The sequence below is a fragment of the Vicugna pacos genome, chromosome 6 (assembly GCF_048564905.1).
Source record: "Vicugna pacos chromosome 6, VicPac4, whole genome shotgun sequence".
NCBI classification, from domain to species: Eukaryota; Metazoa; Chordata; class Mammalia; order Artiodactyla; family Camelidae; genus Vicugna; species Vicugna pacos.
The window spans coordinates 75,185,918-75,210,859 of record NC_132992.1 but is presented as its reverse complement, the minus strand read 5'-3'; the positions used below and the strand labels follow the sequence as shown (position 1 = coordinate 75,210,859).

The 24,942-nt window shown below is 41.5% G+C and overlaps 1 protein-coding gene and 2 long non-coding RNA genes across 18 annotated transcripts in view; 1 reads left to right on the top strand and 2 right to left on the bottom strand.

Moving 5' to 3' along the window:
• Positions 1 to 24,942, bottom strand: part of NRXN3 (neurexin 3) — a 1,622,069-nt gene that overhangs the window by 260,258 nt on the left and 1,336,869 nt on the right. The window lies entirely within an intron of this gene.
• On the bottom strand, positions 1,975 to 11,284 carry LOC140696982 (uncharacterized). Of its 2 annotated transcripts, none has more exons than XR_012073772.1 (2): positions 11,230 to 11,284; positions 1,975 to 2,067 (listed from the first exon to the last, which is right to left on the bottom strand). It is a non-coding gene; the product is annotated as an uncharacterized lncRNA (long non-coding RNA). The 2 variants fall into 2 exon arrangements; XR_012073771.1 differs by having other exon boundaries at positions 11,157 to 11,256.
• LOC140697159 (uncharacterized) lies at positions 11,565 to 13,913 on the top strand. Of its 2 annotated transcripts, XR_012074000.1 has the most exons (3): positions 11,565 to 11,638; positions 11,959 to 12,055; positions 13,220 to 13,913. It is a non-coding gene; the product is annotated as an uncharacterized lncRNA (long non-coding RNA). The 2 variants fall into 2 exon arrangements; XR_012073999.1 differs by having other exon boundaries at positions 11,576 to 12,055.

Here is a 24,942-nt window from a genome sequence, read left to right as displayed (position 1 = left end):
CTTTAAAGGAACACTACTGAAAAGGCACGTCAAGGTTCTACAGCATATCCAGTTGTGTTATCAAGTGTCTTCCTAAAATTAAAAAGAATAGTATACTTCCATCCAGTTCCTACCCACTTGATTTTCAGGAGTAATTCAGTCTTTAGCAAAGTTCTTACACAGATTTCACCTGGAACTTTGCAGGCTGTAGTCATCTCCTTCCAGAAAGCATCATGCCCTTCCAGTTACTGTTTTATCCATGACTCCCCCTAGAGGTCTGGCTGACCTGGTGAGGACAAGAGTTCTCTGGTTATAGGTTTACCAGTTCCTTCCTTTGACCAAGATCATCCTGGTGTCATGGGTGTGAAACCCATGGGTCTAAACTTAACTCAGATAAACAAGTTTATGCTGTATAGCACAGGGAGCCATATTCAATGTCCTGTAGTAACCTATGGTGAAGAAGAATATGAGAACAAATGTATGTGTGTTCCTATGTGCCTGAAATATTGTGCTGCACACCAGAAATGGACACAACATTGTAAACTGACTGTACTTCAATAAAAATATGTTAAATAAATAAATAAATGAATTAACTCAATGTTTTTGGGTAGCTTCTAACACAGAAGAGGTAATTTGCCACACTACACTGATAGGAGAGGTGCAACACAGTGATGAAGACATGAACAGCCCATTCCCTTAGAGAGCAATGTCTGTCCTCTAGTCTCCAACACTTAGACGTTACTCTTAATCTGGAACAGAAAGGACCTTTGGTTGCTTTGTCTGTTTTATTTTCAGATGCCACAGAGCATCCCCGACTACCCGACCTCGGCGAGTACTCAAAATCTTCTCCGCTTTTCCGGGAGGCTGCAGAAGGCAGCTTTACCTGCTCATTTGCAGCATACAGGTTCCTGTTCAATCTCTCCTGTTCATTCACGCCTTTGCTGACGGCTTTGCTCATGTGGGGAGTTCCCTGCTCTTTCTGCTGTGTAATAACCTCAGTGAGAACTTTGACCTGACAGCTGCTGTAGGATCTTCTGCTGTCACTCAACCAAGGCGGGTGTCTCCAGCTGGTCAACCGAATGCCCAGGGTCTGAGGCTGTCCTACCGTTACCAGGTGAGCGGAAAATAATAGTCTCTTTTCTAAATCTGTGTAGAACACTGTCCTCTAGGCCTCAGAGTTGTTGTGCCCCAAGTCCCACGAGGGTTTGAGCCACATCGCTGCCATCCCTCCTGCCTTCATTCTCTGTGCCTTAGTCTCCACGGTCACCCCTCCTCTTACCATCTTCCTAGTTACTTCTCTCTGGTCGTCCAGTTAAGAAGCAGAAGTCCACGTGCATAGAAAGTCATGCAAGTGATTTCCCATCTGTGGGGAGTCGGGGCTTTTTTTCTCGTTTGTTTTGCTAGACTCACCACCCCAGTCTCTGGGGTACCCTCAGAACATCCCATCCAAGTTTTAGACTGACGTAATATCCCCTCTCCTCAAATTATTTTTTTCCAGTTGGCCATGACCATAGTTTTTATTCATTATACATGTCTACTTGGCTGAATCCACTAAAGGATGAGGAGGAAAAAAAAAAAACAGTTTACACCTGGAAAACAGCCTCAATTAAGCTCCACATAGAATTTACTGACTGTCACCCTGGCCCCCAAAAATAATTAAAATGTTCAGGGGACAAAAAATACACCCTAGTAATGGCCAGAAACTCTACTACCTCAAAATCTATTTTCTCAAGTAATGGACTGCAAGTTCATGATGACTACATGGAGTTGGCGTAGACGCTGCTCATAGTGTGCAGGACTCCAGAGATGTAATCAGCTTAATCCCGTCTCCTGACACTTATCATCACTGAAAGAGGGGCTGCCTCTCTTCAAACATGAACAGCCTGTAATGAGTTTGGAAGAATTGCCTACAGTGGCTGCACAGTCATTTTCTGGGGTGGCTTGAGTGTAACCTTAAGCCTATAGGAAAGGAAGGAGGGAGGGAGGGAAAGAATGTACCCAGACAGCAGTGGATTATTGCAGCAGACAGTGCTGTTCACCTAGGGGGCTGACTTCTGCTTCCATCGGCCAAAACATACCGTTCTTGACCTTAAAAATAAAAATCACGGACATCATAGAAGGTTATTAGAATAAAGAGGGCCATGATCAGAATAAATGCCAGAAAGAATACAGGAAAAAAAAATTAGGTGAAATTCACTAAGAAAAGCTTACTTCTGACTGCCCCCTGCAAAAAGGGGGGCAAAACGCCTTTTCTCCCCTAGCAGTGTCGGGGTAACAGTAGGCAGGCAGCACGTGTGTCCAGGTGCTGTTCTGAGGGCTCTGCTCCAACTCGACCCACCCTCGCTACCTTAGGAGGCAGGAACTACCGTCTTCTCCAACTTCAGATGAGAAAACAGCAGCTCAGAGGAGCGCCTCTTTCAACATTCATCTATCTAGTTAGTCTTCTTTCTAGCCACTTGGAAATTTAAAGGAGAATTATCCTTTCTAGGTTTGCTGTGTTCAGATCCCTCTTTGAATTAGACTCTCTGTTTTGTGGTTTTACTTGACTTTTATGTAGTAACTTAAAAGTGCCATGAGGAAGCAAACCCTTCTGTTGAGTGCTGTGGAATTCGCTTTTAAACAACAGTTGCTATTAAAGGAAATACACCCGAGACTATCTTGTCCTGACTTTCATCGTTGGTTTTTGAGAAAGACAAGGACCGTTCACAGAGTGGTTTCACGTCTCAGGTCACTGGCGGGTGCCCTGAAAACGTCACAGTGAAGTTCTGCTGAATTAGTAAACTCATCAATGTCATACATCGCGCTGTTGCTGTTCATTCATTCACTCGCTCATTCTTTTACTCATTTTTCCTCCTTCAGTTTAGAAGTATTATTAATTTGTAACCAGTGCCAGGTATTATGGCATGAAAAATTATAAAAGCAGCCGTGAGCTAGGAAAAGAACCAAGGATAGTCAGAAGTCCAGCAACTTCAAATTTGGGTCTATTAGTTACCAGCCTGGTGATTTGGGGAAAGTTATTGAACCCCTCTTGAGTTTCTGTCACTTTACCTGTGAAACTGTGGGTAATATCACCTCTTCAACGCAGATGCTTAACATATCAAATGAGACCGTTCAAGAAAAATCTTTCATAGGCTACAAAATACAATACAGATCCAGGTTTAGATATATCCTTATGGCATGACAATTCTAAAGAGCCTTAAAATTAGTGCATGAGGAAAAACACGCATGCAAATAAATATAACTAAACTGGACAACTAGTCAGCGCTAAATGAAAAGTTTAGTCATTAAGGTTTAAGGAATTTACAGTAAGGAAAAAAGTAATTTCCAACTGGGAGAAATACGATTTGACTTTGGCTTTGGGATACGATTAAGGTGAGTGGGAGAGCAAGGCTAATATACCAAAGAAACAAACAAAAACATGGACAGAAACAATGAAGCAATAACTAAAACACCCTATGGGTCTGAGCAATACCTATAAACCCCTTGGTCTAGAACTCCTTTGAGCCAAGAACTGGAGGGAGCTAGGGTTGATAGATGGGTTAGAAGAGCATCGTGGGCTGTCTTAAATGCAGGTAAAGGAACTTGGGAAATTTTAAAGAGGTCACTGAGATATGCTGAAGGCTTCTGGAGAGGAGGGATCAAAGCTGAACTTTAGTGGATGAGTATGACAGCTTGTTCGGGGGAGCAGGAGAGGAAGAGAAGGGGGAGCCAAAGAGTCAGTGGGGAAGTTTATCGGAAGAATCAAGATTTGGGGCACTGTGTCTAAAGGTATTTCCTAATATGGGAAATCAGGGATTTACAAAGTCCAGGTGACTGGATCAAGGTCAAGTTCACTTCGATCACAGCACTGCCCCTAAAGCTGAGCTGATTCCTGGAGTCTGCACTGGAGCAAGAAAAGCCAATAGGGCTCCCCACTCCCTGGAAAAGACGTCCTAACCAGACATCAGAGAGAGAAGGCTCTGACCCCAGGCCCAGGCTGTCTGAACAGACTGGTTTATCATATTATGGCTGGATAAAGTGAACCGATTTTTCACAAACCTGAAAATAAGATTTATTTTTAGTTATATTCAGAAAAAAAAAAGTTGTCAGAAAGGATTAGGTCCACGTTTGTTTTTTTCTTATATCACTCACACCCCTCCCCACTTCCATTTCATTTTACTTCCCTTCTGCCCAGATCCTGCAATGACTGAGAGTGATTCCTCTTTGTTTTCTTCCACTTTGATCAGCATCATGGAGCTTTTTCTTTTTTTTAAGTCAAAGTAAAATAACAAAAGCAGAACACATCTTGAGTTAACTGAACTTCAAGGGAGAAGCTCGGCGCTGCTCATCCCACACACCGAAGAAACAGATAAAATGGACCAGGCTATTTATAGCCACCTTCCCATTTCTAATAATCTTCCGTTTAATTAGGACTGTAAATAGCACCAGCAAATGTTCTGCAGCAACACATGGGCAATCCTGGCCCCCATCAGAATATATCCCACCCCAGGGCAACAGCAAGGATATCAGAGTGAGTTCCCAGCTAAGAAAGATACTGAGTTATGGAAAGAAGCCATAATCTTTTGTGCTACAGAGGAGAAATGACTGAGAGCTTAAAAACAGAGGACCTTTAATTCTGCTTTCCCTCCACAATTCTAAACAATGTCAGTGATAAAAATACTCCACCCACAAAAAAATACCTTGTGTTGGTCAAAGTTCTAAATGATTGCTGTAGACATAGTTGAGCCTAATATTATATGTGTAAGCTTCAGATGAACACATTTTATTACTTATTATTTAATAACCATTGTATTCTACATGGAAGATAATTGGAGAATTCCCAAGTATTCAATCAGTCCCCAGTACTCATGGACTTGGCAATATGCATTTACTTGGAAAGTAAGTTAGCACTTAATTTAAGCGCAGTGTGTGTCTCCAATCCTGTGGTACTATATATCTTTTTGTTTAAACAATACATTTGAAATAAAAAGTAACAGCGCAATGAATGTAAAAACAAAAGAAAGAGAACTTGAGTTATTCAATCCTGTCAGTCTACGTGATCACTTGGAATTTTCAACTGTGTTCTATTCGTGTCCCCGCAGCAAAACAGAGAGAACTGTGTTGTGTAATATTTTTGTTTGAGAAATTCAAATTTTGTATACGAAGTACTTCTACTGAATTTTAATCTATTTTTAAAAGTGAAATACATTATTCTACTTTCATTGTGAGTTGTTTTAAAGCTACAGAACAAATAAGACATCTAAGGAGAGTTACTAAAGTATTAAATGATTATTAATGAAAATAATTATGTCATAGAAAGGAGGAAAGGAGAAGGAAAACTCCCACATGCTAGGAGTGCCACTGCACATACAGACACTCGGCAAAACTGCATTCAGGGGATTTTGTTCCCTATGAACACACCCATCCTGACTAAAGGGTCCGAAAAGCCTTTCCTTTTCCCTTGTCTCAAGCTCAGGAAGCAGGATTGGATTTCCTGTTTCTCCCATTTGGAAATGATGGGTTTGGTGAGGCTTTTGGGGGATGAATTAAAATCCGATGCATATCATATAGTAAATAATTTAACTTTGTCCAGGGAGAAGTCTGGCCTTTGCCATTAGCTTCTGGGAGCTAGTCTGTAAGCCCATGGATGTCATGCCTGGTAGGAGCACTGTCTTTGTGTGGGGCACAACAACAGCGTGATTTAGGATGGGGATTTTGGGTGGCACAGTATCAGCCCTGCCTCCTGAGGGCTAGAGACTGAGATCAGCCATGTGGGTAGTGAATGGAGCTTATACAATGGAGCCCCCCTCCACCCCAAACAAAACAAAACCTGGGACACGGAGATTGGGTGAGCTTCTGTGGTTGGCAATATTCAGTGCACATGGTCACACATCAATGAGTTAATGCTGTCTGTGACTTCACAGGGTGGAGAACAACTGGAAACCCCCCCATTTGGATCCCTGCAGGCTGCCCCCTGTGTCTCTTTCCTTGGCTAATTGTAATCTACACCTTGTCCCTGCAATAAACCATAATGATGAGTATAACAGCTTTTGGTGAGTTCTGGAGTTCTGCTAGTAAATTATCAAATCTGAGAGTGGATCTGGAAAGCTCTTAAACTTACAATTGGTGTCAGAAGTGAGAATGTCTTATGACAGTGCTCCCTCAAACTTTTCACATATGGGTCATCCGTCCTTCATCCACAGTTGACATGACAACAAAGTGTATACTGTGAATGTGCTTGGCTGTCTGCAGCTAAAAGACTCCAAGTAGGGAAACACACTTCCAGGCAAGATGGTTCCCTTTATATGAGACATTAAATTAGACATTGCACAGTTCTGGTGTGCCAGGGGAAGTATCATTCTGGCCCTGCAATGATCAAGACTTCTAAGTATACACCATGCATTTGTCTGCCACCAGCAGCACCCATTCATTCCACTCATTCAGTATGTGAGATGTCTGGAACATCTACAGCATGCCAATCTTGTGCCTGAAGATATACACAGAAATAACACATTTCTCTGCACTTAAGAAAGTTATCATCTAATGAGTCAGAAAGTTATGTACACACACACACGCACAAGCACTATAGAAGTATGTACAAAGTGTGATGGTGCTTACCAAGTTCAAAGTATCTAAGTTTCTGAAGGGAGGAGTCATTGACTTCACAGAAAAAAGGATATCTGAGCTGGGTTTTAAATAATAAATAGGCAAAGGGGGGAGAAAAAGGTAAACTCACTGGCAATGTAGCAGAACAAAAAGCAGTCCAAATTTAGCAGAACAAAAAGCAGGACAAATTTAGCAGTAAGAATACATTTGAAGGACTCAAAAATAGAGGCTATGGAAAAAAAATCTCCAAGCCGACTTTATTAGTTATACTGGAGAACACTAACAGCTGATAGTAAGCAAATGCTTCATTGCTAATGAGAACACAGCAAAAAGCAACTGATTGTATTATACTAGAAGGAATTAAGATATCTGAAAAGGCATCCTCACTGCTAGATTTGAGAAACATCAATGTCTACTAGAAATTTGAAAATGCAGGTAAGTGTCACCCTGAAGAAGTTTAGGATAACATGCGAGTCGGCATTGAGCTTCCTCTGGATTCTGGGACTCTATGGAAAGTGGAAAAGGGAGGGGAAGAAAAAAAGATAAAGCCAGGGATAAAAGCAGCATCAAGAGAAGGAGTCTCTGATATGAGTCAGAATCCAACCCACGGGGGGTCCAGCAAAATGAAGCCTAAACAGATAGAAGGTGACAGCAGGGCCAGAAGGCAGCCTTCTGCCCAATGCCAGCATGGGGACAGAACCACCTTACCCTCTGCCTCTCTCCTGGGCTGAGAAACCTCTTCCCCATCCAATCCTTCTGTAACACAACTCTTCAAATAAACAAATCCCTTACCATTTAAAGTAGCTTTTTTTTTGCTTCTTTTTAGAAACTTGGATTTTGACATCTGTGGCCCACATAGAAGAACTTCCTCAAATGATCATGCTCAGAAGAAACTGCTGTGCTGTCGTGGCTGTTACTTAACGTCTTTGTTGTTCTGATACCTGTCTTCCTAGATGTACGGAAGAAGGTAAATAAATGGAGAGGGAGGAATATCTGGGGGAGCTTTTGACCTTGGCAGCTTTCCCCTCAATATATGTTTACATACAGTTGCAGAGATTGGTGGAAGGGAGCATGTGCGGATAACGTCCTCAGAGCCTTTGGGAAAATGCATTTTTAATTTATTTCTGCTTCTTTCCTCATGTAGATCAAATAAGTGGATAATGCCAGAGAGACGGGCGCCATCCCAGCAGCCTGAGAGAAGCAATTACACATTCTTTTGCTCTCCCCTTGAAATCAGCACAGATAAGAAAAATACCATTTTGGCAGCACCTGCTGCTGATGGTTTGGGGTTTTTTTTTTTTTTCCCGTCTTTCTTTTTCCCAGAAAGAAAGCAAAATCTAAGTTAAAAAAAAAAAAAAAAAGACACAACTTGGCCAGCTGATCAGTTTTACAGCAGATTCTTGCACCAGAAGGGCCATTGTGTCTGACTCATATCTTCCCAGTTGGATTATAAATGCATGATTGATTGAAAATACTTACAAATGCATATGAAAAGGAGGAATGTCCTCCTCTCTTCCTGCATGAAAATAATAGACATAAACCTCAGATATATCTATTCGGACACTTAGGCAATAATTTCACTGAGGGTTAGTGATCGAAATGAAGAATTAAAAGCCATCACTGACTGACATGGAAAGGGGCCTAAAACAGTCTGCTTTAGAGGAAAAAAAAACCTTAAGGTAAAACTCAGCAAAAGTTGAGTCCCAAGAATAACATGGTAACCTTTTCCAGTTATCTTTATACTTAAAAAAAAAAAATCCAGGTCACTTTAATTCTGTATTTTACCTTTCTTAGGCATTTCTCCCTCTATTCTGATGCTGTCTCAGCTTCTTGTCTCATTTTCTTTTTCCTTCCTCTGAATCAGCCCTCCCTCCTCGACTACTGCAATCATATTTCAGAAGAATTTGCCTTGTTCTCCACACATTTCTTCAATCTTCCACTGAGTTCTTGGATTCCAAGCCCCAAGAGGGTAGGCAGCAGGCCTACAAAGTGTTCCGTTTCAGCAGCACACTCAGCGCCACGCACGATTAGGTACTTAATTGCTCTGTGATGACTGTGATTGATGGTGTTTTCCACATATACTGATTCCAGTGAGAAATACACTTCCTCCATCAGATGGACCGCATACAAATGACTACTCCAAAAACATGACTGCATCAAGCAATTCTAGAAACTCAGGTCTTTAAATTGTTACTGGAGGGCACCTTTCACCAACCCCCCCCCGCCACAAGAAATCAATGGTGATACCACTTTCATAATCTACTTTTTTAAAGCAAAAATGTCACGTAGATGGGGGACTGGGGAGGAATGCCAGTAAATAAGGTATACGATTCAGTAACTTCATTTCCTGGGCTTGTAGTCTCCATCACTTCATCTGTCAACTGAGGATAACAGCACTTGGCCTTGGAGTAGTTTTAAAATATGTCTACAAATTCTTTAAAATTCTTCTCTTCAAAATGTAGAAACTTATTTTCACTTTTTTTTTTTTTTATTGTGGGTCAGAGGTAGTGATTCACTTCTAGTAAGTAGATGTGGCCGAAGTGAATGCTGTTGTCTGGTTCTCTGTCTCTCTTCGTGTCTGCCCATCTGTCCATCTGTCTGTCTGTCTGTCTTGTCTCTCTCTCCCAGTTCACTCCTCCTGGGCGAAGCCAGTTGCCCTGTCTGAAGCATCCCTGTGGAGAGGCCTGTGAGAAGAACACAGACCTCCTCCTGCCAAGAGTCAGCGCCGATCCGCCAGCCGCCAGCCACGTGAGTGCACCATCTTGGAAGTGTAACCTCCACTGCTAGTCAAGCCTTCAGGTGACTGCAGCCCTGGCGGGCAGCAGCTCTAACCTTGTGAGAGAGTCTGAACCAGAACCACTTAGCTCAGTCACCCCTGAATTCCTGACCCTCAGGCACCACGAGAGAGAATGTTTATTGTTGTTTTAAGCCAGTACACTTCTGGATAATTTTGTATAAAACTACACAACTAATACAATCTTTCCTCCTAGTGTTATTCAAAGATCAAATGAAATGACACGTAAACAGCCAGCCCACGATATTAACTCAACACATCTTAGTTCTTCACTTCTATCTGACGGTGACCAGACATGACTATGGCTGCACTGGTTTCACATACTCCCTGAGCCAGCAGGGGTTTAAGCGTAAGGAGAGCCCTGCCAAGGGCAGAGGAGGAAGGAGCCTGTATCCACTGAGCTGAAAGCCTCTCTCTTATCTAGTCCACCTAAATACTTCATTCAGTTGTCAAGTCCATTCTAATGGCTTCTAAAATTGTATCTGGAAAGAAGATAGCACATGGTCAAAAAAAAAAAAAAGAGAGAGAAAGAAAAGCCATATGCATGAGAAAATAGCATTGAGAAGCTGAGGACAGGGTTTAACTCATTGTCTCAGACCCATTTATACAAAGGAAAACAAAGACGGAAAACAAGCCAGAGAGTTAAAACTCCAATAATAATCATTATACTGACACTAACAAAATGTATTAGCAACGACTGTAAAGTGTATCTAGCAGAATGCTAGATGCTTGACATGGAGGATCTCATCTGATTCTACACAGCAGTACCTAAGGTAGGTACCATGACTATGCCCTGTTCACAGATGAGAAAACGGCAGCTTAGAGAGGCTGGATGTTTCTGTAAGACTACACAGACAGCAAGTGATGGGACTCACGTGGGATGAAACCAAGTCTACATTCTTTATTCAACACCATCCTCCCTAAGAAATGGCAGCCAAGCAAATACCCACTTTGGAGGGAAAAATGTAAGACATTTGTGAGCAAACATCACATTGTTGGTAGAATATGCTCACACCCTGGATGACTTTTTCGGCTTTTGCTTATTCCTTTATGCCCCTTTCGATCCCTCTCCACTTCTCGTTGACACTGGAATACCATATAATGACACATGATTGTTGTTGTTGTCAGTTACTATTATTAAGAATATTTCTTGTTATCACAATGAAGATCCTAACAGAGACTGGACTTGATTTGAAACCACTTAATATTCTGTTCCATACCCGCAGCCTGGCCTCCAAGCTGTAGAGGGAATTGATAAAGGATTACAAAATCGGATAAGCAACTACATTGTGGATGTGGCAGCTTTCCAAGACAACTTCATTATCATCTATAAGCCTTATGAATGGCCAAGTAACCACAAGAGCAGCTGTGAACACTAGAATTTCCTTATAGTCCTCTTAAGAAAGCAATGCACAAAAACCACAAAACAAAGGGATGACATCCTTCCTAGAGCCTTCAAGGCAACCACTGGAGGGACATGGTCTATAAACTGGAACAGCTAAGGCTAGAGACAGCTTTCCTAGTGCTGGCCCATGAGAGGTTTGTTAAACTTTTGAATTAGTTTCTAACTTTCACGTGTTGAAAGTTCCACATAAAATTTCACATTTCTAGATTTTTTTTTTTTAAATGGAAAACTGACAAAACTGGTCCTGCAGGACACCTGGCTGCAGCGGAGAGAAGCTGCCCCCTTTACAAGAGCCACGTGCTCGCCAGTTCCTCTCCCAGTCAGTCTGCCACTCCCTCCTGGCTCAATTATTCGTAGCCCCGCGGACACACACATGCCTGTGGACATACTCACTTCTTAGGGAAGGATGAACAGGACAGTATCAATGGTCCCTGATGAATTTAAATGTGGATTGTTATGTACTAACCGTTTTGTCCCCCTGAAATTTGTTTTGTTGAAGCTCTAATCCCTGGTGACACTTGGAGGTGGAGCCCCTAAGAAATGAAGTCATAAAGCCAGGGTGCTGATCTGACAGGATTGCAGATTAGTGTCCTGGTGAGAAGAGACCCCAGAGAGAAGGTGCTCAACCCCCTCTCCTCTGTCTCCCCCTCTCCTCTCTTTCCTTCTCTCTCCCCTCTCTTCTCCATCTGTGAGCCAGGAAGAGAGCTCTCACCAGAAACTGAGTTGGCCACACCCTTCATCTTAGACTCTCCAGCCTCTAGAACTATGAGAAATAAAATTCTGCTGTTTAAGCTGCACTGTCTGTGGTCCTGTTATGACAGCCCAAGTGGACAAAGGCAGGATGCAGGACCTGACTGGGTCCTAAGACCTACCTGGTCAGCATCTGGGGGTCACCTCTGGATAGACTGTTTGTCAAGAAGGAAAAGGGGGCCTGTGAGCAAAAGAGTGTGAGAGAGTCTTGGCGTGGGTGATGGAAATGAAGAGGCAGAGAGTAAAGGGTTATCTCAACCATGTGCCCAGCTAGCGTCTATGAAAAAGGATTTCTTCCCCATTTCTGCAGAGAACTAGGCATGGCTCTGGGAGATGAAGCTAGATCTTGATTCCTGAAGGTCTTTCAGTTTGGGGGACATAGAAGGCAATACTCTCGTGGCAGGGGTCACTTCACTGACGATTGAACATTCAATTGGACTGACAGGCAACAGACATCAACAGAGAGGCCAAGAAGGAAAAAACAAACTATAGGACCAAGTGTGATCTAAGGAAAACTCAGAGGCCACCTGGAAATAACCGTGGTAGGTAGGGGTGGAGAGAAGGTGGGAAGGGAGCTTGAATTAGGGACTAAGAGCTTAGGGGTTTTGGGCTATGGCTACTTACCCAGCAAATGTTAAGGATTAAAGCTTTATATCCATAAGTCAGCAGGGCCTAGGGACACTGGTGGATAAGTCCACTCTGGTGATGCTCATGGAAGTTTTTTTTTTCTTTTTATTAGATGGAAACATGTTCTCAAGATTCTCTCTCTGTCTCTGTCTCTCTGTCACACACAGACACACACAGACATACAGACACACACACTCACATCGGGCCCAACCAAAGCCCTTCAGTTCTTTCTTCCCTAATCCTCACTGTTTTGGAAATGCGCGTGCTAGGAGGCGTTGTGGGAAACTAGCACCTTTCTCAATTTGGGTCAAAACTCACCCCCAGAGCTTGCGTAGTATTTTAAAAGGCAACATCAGTATCATCTATCCTGATTAGAACGAACGCAGAAAGTCTGGGGCTGCAATGCCTCTTTGTTTTTTTCACTCATAAGAGGAAGTTTTTTTCTAGTGGTTTTCTCCATTAGTGCAAGTAAATAATGAAATAAACAGATTGATTATTTTTTTTCTCTCCTAAACCGCAAAGCTACACAGCCTTCTCCTTGTAGAAAGCAAGACTGTATTTCCAGTGTAGTGGCAATAAGGATTGTTTTTCAGAAAGGGTGAATTAATGTGTTACCAGAATGGGGAAAAAAAAAAGATATTATGCAGTTAGACAAATAGCTATACAGAAACTGGCAGGAGTTTCTTCAGAACTCCCATAATAAATCTTACTGAGTTTGGGGCAGTTTGTTATAGTGCTTTTTTTTTTTTTTTGGTCATTCTGACATCAAAATCTTCCGATATATCACAGTCAGAACATTCTGAAAATATCTAATTTTTTTTTGTAAGTCTAAGAACCATAATCACATGTTTAAAATGCATTTCATCAACATAACAATTTTAGGTTCAAAGACTGCTCAGGAAATGTACCACGGCAGGACACAATTATCTGACCACCTAGCCAATGGCCATTTTGAGCTCAATTACTGGCTCATGTTCTTCTGCTACTGTTACTCCTCACTTCCATTTCAATGCTGCTTGTGAGTAAATGGTGTCCTTAGACACAATAGATGCAATCTGTTCCTTCTGATGGATTTGCAGAATGAAGAAGAGCAGTGGAAGAGAGCACAGATGATAAAGTGGGTTACTTCCCTTGCTGTCCGAGCCATGGATCAGACGTTCGAGTCAAAGTGTTGCAGTCTCACGGGAAACAATATTTCCTTCATTAACAAAATCCACAGGAAGAGTCTCCCCACCTCTGGCCAAAACACCATCAAATAGAAAATACAGGGAACATTATGTTTGAGTTTTTTACACATTCTGGTTAGCCCTGGTGAGTTGATTCAGTCAGAACATCTCTTTGAAATTACAGTTGAGTGAACTTTTTAGAGTGGGTAAAACAGAGGTCAAAATCTACATGTTTGGTATTTTGGAATATATAATCTAGGAACTCAGGGATGTCTATTTCCTGAAAGTTCCAATCATTTCGCTCACTGGGAAGGCTCAAAACGTATTGACGAGTGGAAAAGATGCTTCATGCATTTGACATTGCTAGGACATGAACAAAGCTCCACCTAACTTATTTCACTGCATGATTTTTACACACTGGGGGTGGATTACAGATAAAACCTGATGTCCCCTCATCTGAACTCCAAGCATTGCACCCAAACCAAGGACTCAAATCCTAACAGACTTGGGAATAATCTCACCTTCTTCAGAGGGACAGAAGCAGGGTGGAACACCTGTATATCATTTGGACCTGTATTTTGAAAGGAATAAAATCTTTACTTCTGTATTCTTCAGCTCCATTTTATTGTCATCAAAAGAGTCAAAGCATGCTCTAGTCTCCAAAATAGAGATGTTCCTCTTTGGGGAAGGACCCAGAACATGAGGGATCCTTAGCTGTGGGATAACTTTCATAGACTTCTTCTCCATGTCCTGATTTTAGCTCCAGAATTGAGGACACTAAAAAATCCTGTCTGTCTAAAACTCATCTCTGAGTTTTCACAATTTTATAATGAGTATGTCATGGGCCACTGGTGTGCCTAGTGATTCCAGATTCTTAAACACAGATCCAGAAAGTCCATCTGTCAGATTGACAAAGCATATTCCAGCCTAAGTAGTTGAAAGTAGCTAAAAGTTTTTGCAGGGTTTTTATTTTCTTTTTTGTCTACAGAAATAGTTAGAATAATAATATGATAATAAAAATAACCATCAAAAGCAATCAAATAAGAAACAAACTACACTGAACACAGAAGTAGAAGTCAGTAGATTTTCCAACAGCCACACACCAAAAGCATATAATAGTTAAATATAGCTAAGTCAGGAAAAATAACATTCAGAAGTAAGAGTCAAGGGAATTAGGTAGACAGATTGTAATTAGCAATTACCTAAACTGGATCATGTCCAGAACATAAGGGCTAACATCACCTCTACCATTCTAAGAGGTGCCCTGGGATTCTTAATAAACTAAGTAATTAGAAACCCTCTCCCCATCTTATTTCCCATTAACATATGGAAGTCCAGTCCTGTTTCATACCCAGAGGTCAGTTCTGATCAGCACAGGGAATTTTTTCATAAATACAAAATATGCTATTTTTCATTTATGTCATGCACTGATTCCAAAGTCACTAATTTCAAAATTTGTGTCAATTTGAACACAAGCTTGCCTGAAATATATTTAAAGACATCATGTCATTCAAGGGTCCAAAAAATCACTGTCAAATTAATAATCACTTAAGCAAAATTACCAGAAAACAATTTACTATAATACTTTGATGTAACTTTATATCCACAAAGAAGGAGCTGCAAAGGGAGCAGGAATGGGCAAAGTTCAGGGGATATTCTGACACGCTAATTACATGCAAATCATTATGAGGTCCTTAAAGCAGGACCTCTAAGGCAACATTTTGTTATGAGTTTCACTTATTGAAAATAATAACCCTTTATGTCTTCAAAGATAATAAACAATTATTACTAATGTAAACATGCATTTCCCCTCAATTAAACTAAATTGCTGTGTCCTTACCGTCCATGTACGGTATTAGAAATGTCAAGATCATACTGAATACAAAATCTGAATATAGAAACACATATACGTATGTATATGTGTGAACTGAAACATTATGCTGTACGCCAGAAATTGATGCAACGTTGTAAGCCGACTATACTTCAATGAAGAATAAAAACAGTTAGGAATAAATTTTTTAAAAAAGAAATATCAAGATGATATAATGGTATCAAAGACATTTGACATGGCCAGAAAATGAATGAAGGGTTACAACCAACTGATTTTTATAGATAACTAAGAGTTGAGGTAACTTTATACCGGAGTGGGTAAAAATTAATAAATTAAAATGTCAACTATTTATTGAACACAACACACGAAGGGCACTGGGCTTGAGGCTGTGCTGGGAGTGGATGACATCATTTCATACCAAAAACAACTTAACGGTGGTGATACACGGCTGTGCATTTATGCTTCTATGACTCTAATGCAATCAAGCCCCTGGGTCTCCCAAGTTATAAGGGTTTGTTGTTCCTGTAATACATGTTTCTCCATGGGGGCAAAAATCGCAGCAAGATTTGGCTTTAACAGTTTATGTCGGTAGAAATTCTGGAGGAAATTGCAGGGGTTGGAGGAGCAGAGAATTCAGTACTGACAACTGTAATGGTCAGGGTGAGCAGTAAGAAGGGAGGGGGGAGGTAGGTTTCTCAGAGGGAAACGCAAAGGCTTGAGAGTTTGGTAATCCTTCAGTTCCCTCCCCATTCAGCTTTAGCCTAAAGGAGAAGGTGCGGCAGGAACGGGCTTTCCGCTCCTGCCTTAAATGAAATAAAGGAAATGTGCTCCACGGAGTTAATGGCTGGAGTTAAGGTGACAGCTTGATGCCTTTGTTCTGATAAGAGTTAAGAACCTGCTAAAGATGCGCTCCCTGGGGTTTCGTAGAGCAGAGGTGGCAGACTCAGAAGCCACACAGCTAGAACATGGAGACTCCCCCTAAACACCCCAAATATTCTGCGTAAACTTGAAAGGTGAAGTGGGAGAAAACAGCTCACGCTAAGCTTTGGTTAAAGTGATTAAGTTGTGTGCCTGCGCTTGGTGCTTTTATGCCTTTCATTCTTGCAGTAAATTAAATGATTTCTCTTAACAAATATTGAAGAGACTAATTTGTGTTTAGGAAGTAATTCACGCTTGAAATTTTCATAAGACTATTTACAGAGGAAGCATAATTACCAGCTCCTGCACCATCCCTTTCTTTTCCATTAACCTCTCAAAACCAGTCTGCGTGCTTAGCTTCATGCCTTGCACACAGGCATGTGTCTTTCTCTCGAAGAATCTACCCAGTTGCCTTTGAGGCAATACTGAGCCTTTGATTTTGCAAAACAAAACAAACAGGTGCTGACAAAGCTGCCCTTTTCTTCTCTTGGTAACTCCCCTAGCCCTACTGAGATCAGCAAGCCACTGTAACCCAGGGAACTGAACACGGCAGAAGCAAACCCTGCCTACTGGCGTTGACACCAATTCTGAGTCAGTAGGCTCTGAACAGCTCTACCGGCGACAGGACTTCCCAAACCTAAATATAGGAGCTTTTAAAAGAAAAAAGCCACTCTTGGGGATCCTCACTGATCATTCCAATTGCTTTTATTTTAGCATCTCTTAAATATATACAAACAAAGGTAGCTATAATCCAGTTATGTTTACAACCCTTACACAACCAAAACGGATTCACAGATTAAATACAAATAAATCCAGAGATGCTGCAAAGTTTCGCTCAACAATATTAATCTCATGTGACCGCTGATGTTGTTTGGTTTAGAAGAAACTACTTGTCCCATAGTAAACGTAACAGTCCTGACCTCTCAGGCCCGGGTCCTCCAGCGTTCATCACGCTCTTGCCAACTAAGCAACCTTCCCTTTGATTCTATTCTCCCTTCAGTTTCCTCCATTTGAAATAGTGTGAAAATCTTTGTTTCTGAAAGTGCACTCGGACATCATTTTCTCTTTTGCGTGGCATAAACACATCATTTCTGTTCTCAACCTGCCTCTGTTGGTTTCTCATTACCCCTGACAATCAAGGCAGGAAAGGTTTGGGCCCGATGTGGCATGAACACAACTCAGCACAGGCATTAAAATCCTGCAACAGCACCTGGTTATTATGTGGTCACAGTGCGCTCACTCAGAATATGCTTGTACGTATTATAATTTTTTAGATGTCACTGTCATCTGCCACGTGCACAGAACTCTCAAACCCCTGAGAATGCACCCTTGGAAACTCCTTCCACATATGAGCAATCTGTCTCTGTAGGCTGTACCCCCATAAGCTTCACCATCCTGAAGTCCAGAGGAAGTGTGTGGGATGATGGAGGTTGCCAGGGTCGGGGCTGTGGTTATTTCTTACTATATTTAGCACTTAGTTAAGATTCTCAGCTAAAATTCCCATTTTGTTCTTAAACAGATTCGCGACATTTCTGAAACTCCACCTGGTCATTAGATAAAGCAAGTTGTACTAAAGACGCATGGATAATATCAATTACCATTACAGACCTTACTGTCAGCTGTTTGAGGAATGATGTCTGAGACCCAAACCAACTTCTCTTTTCCTCAATGGCCTCCTTTATTCTCAACTCTCTTTAAAGTTAGTTTACCCATAAGGCAGATATATCCCAAACCACTACGCAAAGAAAAATAGAACCCAGGAACACCAATTTTTAAGATTCTTGACATGTGTTCTATTATGAAACTTATAAATACACTTATCCATGTAACTTTGCATATTATTAAAACCTGTAAGCCTCCGTCCCAGTGCTTCTGTCCATGATTCCTGTCACCTGAGCATAACTTTCTTCTTTCCTCTAGGATGGGCCCTCTTGATCATTTATTCCACAGGGATAAAGACCCGCTGGGTAGCCAGGTCTATCCTGGCTGCTGCTTGGCCTCATCTGGGGAGCAATTTGGGCTCCCTACCCAGTGAAGCCAGTAAGGCCCAGCTATTTTCAAGAGGGATGGCTGCTATGTCCCAGTCGGAATCATTTGAGGCCATTTTCTCTCACTGATAGAGAAGAGAGATCCACTTACAGTAGAAATGCAGTCAGCTCGCACCCCTGAATTCAATTACCCACCCCTGCAACTGGCCATAGCATGCCCCGCGGTTAGAAGAAAGGAATCAGGATAAAAGGTTTATCTTGCTTCCTCCTTCCCATTTTTAAAGGAAAAAAGCATCATTAGTGGAACTTGCTGGCCTTCACATTACTTGTGGGGAGCTCCTCTCTGACAGGATGGGAATTTATTTAATGAGACTCTATTTTGACAGCCTGCAACATAACGGAAAACAAAATCCTATAGTTAACTGGTCAGATATTAAGGTTAGTTCCTGTCAATTTTACGGTCACATCATCGAAGTGTAGACTGGGATTTTTAGGCACTTAAATATGTTCATTACTTACATAGTATCACTGTTATTCCTACAAGCCCCTTGAGACTGAGATCCATGAAGGCTCTTGCTCCCCAGCCCAGCAACAGGTGGTGTCCTTTGTGAAACGAGCTGCTGGACAGATGTCAGGGCACACGTGAAAGGTAAAAGCCCACTGGGCTCAGCCTGAGTCCAATCTTAATTCTGACACACGACACTTGGATAACTTCTATAGTCACTAACATTTCTCTAGTCCTTGGTTTCCTACTCATAAAACAGGAATAATACACTAGATCCTCATTATGACATCCTCCACCATTGATAAGAGCTAGCATTAACGTACGTTGTCCACTTTCAAGGAAGTTCTGTTCACCTAAAAACTGAAAGGGCTTTGCAGTTTAGCCTTTCAGGGTAGCTGAAGTTCCTAATCAGGCCTCAAGAGTTTACAGTGAGTAGAGCTTAGTAGGGCAGGTTAGACATGTTCCTTGTATTACATTTGGGGCCTTCCAGGTTGTGAATTACTGCGGATCAAAGTTTCTTCTATGCTCAGTTCACTGACATTCTTCACTGATGTACTGAAAACAGATTCCGATGGTTAGTCAAAATACTTGGCAGAAAAACATTACCCATTAACAAATACTGTCTTTTTGTTCATATTGTTTTAGGGTTGTAGAGTCCCAGAAATATGGGACAAACAAGGTAAAAATTTGACTGGCTTGAACACAAACTATAGCTCTCCTAAACTCTTAACTTCTAGGCTGGAGGATTTGGAATGTTAAACCAGATCCAAATGGTATGACATTTACATGGAAATCAGTGGGACTTCAAAGTACCTTTATCACTGGCAGTTGGGCAGAAGCTAATGGGGGTATAGGTGGGGAGCTGGCAAAGAGACAGCCATTTGGCAGGGATATCTGATGCTATCATACGTGTTGAAACACTGGCTGATCTGTGTACCAGGCCGTATCTCGCTATACGATACAACAGACTGGTAATTCTGATATGCCAACTGCCACTGAGATCAATGGTCCAAGTATCCTCTTCATTTCAATCATAAAGGCAGTCATGCTGCTTGACATGACAGATTGAAAGCAGTAGAGGGACCACAAGGGAAGACGTTGTTCATATATTTAAGTGACATATGACATTCACATGCATCCCACTCCAAAGGCAGGGCCTATCATTTGCAATATTACAGCACTGAATCTGGTTCTTAGAGTAGTAGAATGCGAACAAGGATGCCTGGGTTTTGTGTCGAGCCCTGATATGGTACGTGACTCTGGAAAAGTCATTTAAATACCCTGCACTTTAAACTGGCATTTTGAAATTGGCATATTGCCACCTGCTTTGCAGAGGAGAATCCTGTGTAAGATCTGACATTTATATGATGCTTAAGTATGTTTCAGACCAATTTAACTTGAAAGCCTAATTTATAATGACTGACTTAGACTACTTTTAGAAAATAGGTAAATACCATGAACTGTCATTAAGACTTTCCTGAAAGGTTGATAAAAAGAAATAAATCAATTCATGCACATAAATATTACAGGGGCTCTCATATAGGACAAAATTGTTAAATGAGGCATTGTCTGGGATCGTAAACAATTAGGATGAACAAAGTTTATGTGAGCATTCAGTTCTGTTTTCCAAGCCTCTTCACCCAGAAGCTAGGTTAGCTAACTTCTTCTGGAAGATGGATTCCAACTAGAATAAGAATGCCCATCATGAAATCTAATTATATGAATTCCTCATTTTTAGGAGAATGGCTGGGCCACCTGCTACCTTAGGATGAAACCATGAAGAAATGCTACTAGACGAATCAATAAGAGATGTTAACGTTAATGAAACCGGCCCAGTTGAAGGGACAGAGGCATCTGCCAGTGAAATAACAATAATATGTGTAAGTAAGGAGGAATTCCATCATCTGATTCAAATTACAGAGTCTATCGATTTGAGCGACAAAAAAATCAAATAGAACAAAACATACATGTTTCTCCTCAGCTCCAAGAATGAGGGAAACATCAGTAAACCTGCAAACATGGCAGATCTGTGCAACTGCCAACAGGTATTTTTTAATTTGTCTTTTACTTCTCGCTACATTCCTACAACATCATCGCACTGTATAGTGAACATCGCAATACGGCTTTGCTGTCTATTCCAAGAAGAGTCAGATGCATATGCTGTCTTGTGCGGTCTCTCTCTGTCCCCATGACATCCCTCCTTTCTCTCACACTCTCGTTTCCTTTTTTTTCTTTTTAGTTTTATGGAACAGCATGACTAGTTTTATTCAACAGCTGGAGAAAGACAATTTGACGACACTCATCTCTCGCAGAGCCCAGGCTGACCTGCTTCTCTCCCTCCTCTCTCCCCAGTGAGTAGCAGTAATAAAGCTCAACAGCTCTAAAAGCAATCGATTCAGGAATGGTGTGGTGCAATTACCAGCCCGGATGGCAGCAAAGACTTCCAGTAAAATAAAAGACGAATACAGCTTGTGCAGTGGGACTGGCCTCTGCTGCACATGCAGCCCTCTGGTCGTAAAGAGGCACCAGGTGGTGCCTCGCAGGATGGAGGAGGTGAGCGGCTGGACAGCCAGGGGCCCAGGGAGGAGACGGTGCCGCTAGGAGCCCAGTGGATGGGGGACAGGCTGATCTTTCCAAGGTAACAGCTCCAACTATTCTATACTGGACCTGCATCTCAATCGACTTCTATGTTGCTTTCCATACAAGACTTCCTGCTGCACAATACCTTCCTCAATACTTTCTAATAAAAGCCCACCCCTCTCACTCACCCCCACGAAGCGAAGCTAGGGAGAGCTGAATCCTTAAAGCATCCATTCACTCAGGGCTCCCAAAGCTCTGAGAGTAGCCTGAGCAATGTGTTTACTAGGCCTCATCTTTTATGTCAAATTGGTAAAGCCAGAGGTAGGTGAAGACTCCAATACCTTTCACTCTAACCTCCCCTCCATCACACGTCCCCTTATGGAGGGAGGCAATGAAGTGGCAGTCAACACATCTGGGATCTCACTAACGGGAAGCCGAGCTGGGGTACGTTTAGTTCTTTGTTGGCATATCTTCATATAATTGATGATGATGATGTCTTTTTGTAGAATTAAGTTATTGCTCACTTTCTAGATGCAGACATGGCTTCCAGGAATGTTCTGACCACCTTCAGTGCTGTATGACCCAGTGACCTTGATAGAAGTTTTCCCAAAGCTGAAGCAATCCTTAAAAATTCACCTAACTTTACCAATATAAACTTTTAAAAACTATTAATAATAAAAAAAATACAACATTTGAGCAACCAAGCAAGAGGAAAGGTGCATTACCCTTCTATTTCACCTGCAGAAAATGATATTACAAAATTGTCATATGAAAAGGCATTCAAAGAGAACATAGTACTGTAGGGAAAAGATGTCATAGAAACGTGTCAAGCAGTTAATTTAAAAACAGTATGTTATTGCATGCATTTCTGTAATGTTCATGATATTTACCAGCTTTTTAATATTTGCAATTTTTCATCATTTTTTCTTGTGCTAAATTAATAGTCATTTTATATTTAATTTTTAATTATTTTTCTTAAAGAAGTTGCACACACACACACACACAGTATAAGCTTCAGGCCCCACAAAGTGGGGACCTTTCCCGGGCCTCCTTGCTCTTGGTCCTGTCCTCATGAAGATCCTTGCTACACCTTTTAGGCAATGTTTCTTTCTCTCCCCTTCAGGAATGCTAACTGGCCTGGAAGCCTCCGGTATAAACATTTTGGCTTAGTTTGCGCAATGGCTCGCCAAACACAAAGCAGGTTTAGAGTAAAAAATCTTTCCAGCTAATGTTTTCACAGAAGCTCTATAAACTCTTCATAATGTGAATACTTGATATGAAAGACAGAATTTTTCAAAGTGTGTTTAAGTTTGCTAATTATGTGGGATGCCAATGGGTTGTCATATATAGTAAATTCTATGATCCAGTGGGTTTGGGAACAACTAGATTTTTGGGTGGGGGAGATAAGGAGGGGGTTCTTTAATGTAGGAATTTTCAGGCTTTACTATGTTAATTGGCATCATGGATGTCCAAGAGAAAGGACATAATATTCAGTATTCCCAATTTACGTGACTACGATTTTTATTTTTTATGGAAAGGGGAATTTCTTTGGTGGACCATCCTATTGGAAAGAAAACAGACAGAGACCAGGAAATCAGATTTGCCAGGTTTATGGTAAATAGATATTCGTTTTACTACCACTCCCAAGACCTCAAATAGATTAGTATAGCATTTAACACACAATAATAAAGTTACATAGATCACTCTCCTTTGGATCATGAGCCCATCCCAGGCAGAGCCATGGCTTCACTTCACTAAGTGTATATGTGCTGTCTGAGACACTAGCTATTAGGGACATAAACATGGCCTCAATCTAGTCCAGCCAAGTGAAGAAGGTGATGAGTATAACAGAATGTAGAACAGAATTTACTGAAAACCAATATGGTAGAAGAATATTTGTGTTTGTAGAGAGAGGTAAGGAGGAGACAAGTCAAGCCACACAGAGGAGGTGACATTTGGGTTGGGCCTTAAAGATAAAACCTGGGTAAGCTGAGTTAGTCCAGTGTGAGCAGAGGTCAAGGGGTCTCAGGGACAGAGCAGATTGTGAACAGAAGCACAGTGGAATTACATGTATTTTATTTGCATCCATATACCTTGTCCCTAGCATTATGACTGCAACACAATAGATACTCAGAAACGTTTGCTGCAATGAAGTAATTTCATCTTCCTATCCATCCATTCAGTAAGCATTTCCTTCACTCAATTTCCCCTTTTACAAGATGGTGATTATGCTCGTCTATGCTTGCCTCACAGAGAATACTATATATAAAATGCCACTTAGAAAATGAATGGACAAATGAAATGGAAGATCCAAGTCAGGCTTATAGATACTGACTCTAACAACCGATGCTACACAATGGCCCACTCTCCCAGGGATGTTCTGTAAAGGGCAAGCATTTTTCTCTCCTGCTCGCCACTGTGGATTAAAATGGTGTTTGTGGGAGATAATGTGCCCAGTGCACCCACACTCTGCTGCTGACGAGAGGGGCCTGCGTTCAGTTTTGGAGCAATTTGTATTCCTCTTTCCAGTCTCCACGGCAGTTGGCTGAAAGGTAGGGACACAAACAGCCAGTGACAGCAGCAGCAGAAGACGGAGGATGATACATTTCTAGCATTATTTTAGTGGGGTAATTTGGCTGGGAAACCACTGTAGAGATAAGCTGAAAAATTATGGTCTGCAAACAAAGCAAGTTGGCAAGGTGAAAATATGTAAGGTAGAATGCAAATGTGCACTGGCCTCAGGATCAGTGAAACAGGCTTTTTTTTCTTAGCTGAAATAAAGAGAAATGTAATTTAGGACTATGGGACTACACTGTGCCTTTGAACATGCTGTTCATCCTGCCTGGAATGCCTCCTCCGTCTTCTCAGTTTGGCAAACTTCTAGACAGCCTTCATCACCTGGGGGAGACTTCACTATCTCTGCAAAGCCTTTCCTGAATCCAGCAAGCAGAGCAAGTGTTTCTGTCCTGCTTGCTCCCTAGATAAGATCTATGTAAGATATATCTCTCCCTATGAATTCCAGAACAAACTTGCTTTGTGACTTTATCAAAGCTTGTATTCTGAGGACGTAAGGTCAAACACCAGACCTCATCCTCTCTAGGTCCCCAGCAGCTCATATACTGCCTACCACCGATGTAAACCCAGTAAGTGGTACCCATTACTTTGCAGGGTCATATAGAAAGTAAATAAAGGAGTCAGCTGAGTTTCTGACACGTTATCCAACTGCATCATGTCTTATCCTCCCCAAAATGTCATCTCATCCAGACAATTTAGTTTTCCTTGCTTTTCTTCTCTTTTTTATAAACACATCATGCTTTCGATGAGAGTGCCCTCTCTTCTCTTTTGCATCCATTCAAATCTCAGCAACGGCCAAGGCCCAGCTCAGAATCACCTCCTCTGAGGTAACCAATGAAATGGAAGAAAATGTTTGCAAACCATATATCTGATAAGTGATTGAAGTCCAAAATTAACAAATACATAATGTATATATTTATGTAACAGTAAAAACAAAAAACAAAGAATCCAATGAGAATATGGGCAGAGGGACTGAATAGACATTTTCCCAAAGAAGACACACAAGTGGCCATGGGTACAAAGATGCTTAACATCACTCATCATCAGGGAAATGTAAATCAAAAGCATGAGATGCCCCCTTATACCTGTTAGAATGGCTGTTATCAAAAGACAAGAGATAACAAGTGTTGGCAAAAACACTCTACAAAAAGGAACCCTTGTGCACTATTGCTGGGGTGTAAACTGGTGTAGCTACTACGGAGAATTCCTCAAAATTTAAAAACAGAACTACCGTTTGATC